Source organism: Anomaloglossus baeobatrachus, chromosome 9 (genome assembly GCF_048569485.1).
Source record: "Anomaloglossus baeobatrachus isolate aAnoBae1 chromosome 9, aAnoBae1.hap1, whole genome shotgun sequence".
NCBI lineage: Eukaryota > Metazoa > Chordata > Amphibia > Anura > Aromobatidae > Anomaloglossus > Anomaloglossus baeobatrachus.
Window position 1 is genome coordinate 39,107,030 of NC_134361.1, and position 1,926 is coordinate 39,108,955.

A 1,926-nucleotide genomic window follows, 5' to 3' on the forward strand; every position below is an offset into this window, starting at 1 on the left:
GGTCCAAACATAGTCAATTCTGTCCACGCATTTAGTGCTGATCGTGTTCATTATGTGATGGATATGACACTATTATTTAGTTTGTTTTTCTGCCCCTGTGATTCAGAAATAATGCAGTTAAAAATTGAAATATGAACAGTCTCATTTTGGTTCATGCACGCATATTATTTTAGTTAAAGTCTCTTCTGTCACTATGAGACTGCAGGATAGCAAGGAACAGGGGGGTCCTATGTTGTCCCTTATGCTGGGGGACCCTAGGCTATCCCTAACCTCCAGATTACCCCTGATGGTAAATATGCTTGAGTCCCGTGCCTTACTATTCTCCAGACCAGAACTAATATGTTCCCCCCCAGGGAAGGAAGTGGCAGGAGTGAGATGGTAAAATAGATAAAGACAGGCAGGGAAAAACAAAAATTAGACACACTGCAAACTCACAGGAATAAACAGTAAGATACTAAGGAGAAAAGGAAGAGAAGGAAGGTAGCAACAAAAGGACAACAAGAGTTAACACCACAACCATTCAAAGCAATAAAGTACTACGACCACCAGTAAGTCTGAATCACAACAACACCTCACCAGACCAGTGTAGAGAAGTGTCCAGCCAGCATATATAGAGGGAAGTGAATGTGACTGGCTCCCCCACAGCACGAGGTCAAAGGAGACTAAAAGGCAGCCCAGCGGATATTAACGCCTTCTAGTCTGCCTATGAACTACCAGTCAGTAGGTAGATGCTCGAGTCTGTCTGTGCTGATCACTGATATCAGATGGTACAGGTCAGGTATCAGGAACTCAATCAAAAACATTTGAAAGCAGGGCCAGATAAGCCAAGGTCTAGATCAAGGAGGATCATGGAGACGTAAATAGTCATGGTCACAAGCTGGGTCTAGATCAGGATTAAAACAAGAGGTAAGGCTATGTGCGCACGCTGCGTTTTTTTACGCTGCGTTTTTGTGCGTTTTTGGCCGCTAAAAACGCACAAAAACGCAACTGTGTCGAAAAAAACGCATCAAAAAATGCATGCGTTTTTACCGCGATTTGGTGCGTTTTTGGCTGCGTTTTGGTGCGTTTTTCCAATGCATTGCGTGGGCGGAAAATGCTGAAAAACGCAGGAAAGAATTGACATGTCCATTTTTTTTTTCAAGCACAAAAACGCAGCTTAAAAAAACAGTTGTGTGCGGACAGCAAAAATGAAAACTCATAGACTTTGCTGGGGAAGCAAAGTCATGCAGTTTTGAGGCCAAAAACGCACCCGAAAAACGTGCAAAAACGCCGCGAAAAACGCACTGTGCGCACATAGCCTTAAAGTACAAGAGTTAAACGTAAACCAAACAAGTAATAACAACTTCTAGCAGACACCTAGAGGTTAAATAGAGTGTGGCTCTGCCCTATTGATCAGAGCAGGGAGCTGATAACCTCTGCTGAGCAGGTGAGCAGCATAGACATATATTCTCCTTAGTTGGGGCACACCACAATCACAGTCATCTGAACAGTGTATGTGCCGCCCAGTGTTGCCGTTAATGTTGTCTCCATATTGCTACAGAGTAAATTTGATGGTGCCTGGTGACACTGGAGCAGGTCCTCGTATAGATATAACATTGCAGCCTTCTATGAAGAGTTATTGGGTCATATTAAAAATAAAATCTTGGTATCTGACCAGCCTTCTGTGCTAGTACTTTGGCTTCACAAGTGGTGAAAAGAAAAAGAATTAACTTAGAGCATAAATGTAAAATAAAGCCTAAAGCGGGCTTTACACGCTACGATATCGTTAATGTTTTATCGTCGGGGTCACGTTGTGATTGCTAGAGATGTCGAGCGCGATAGCTCCCGCCCCCGTCGTTCGTGCGACATTTGGTGCTTGCTGCCGTAGCGAACATTATCGCTACGGCAGCGGCACACGCACATACCTTGTCAGCGACGTTGCTGTGA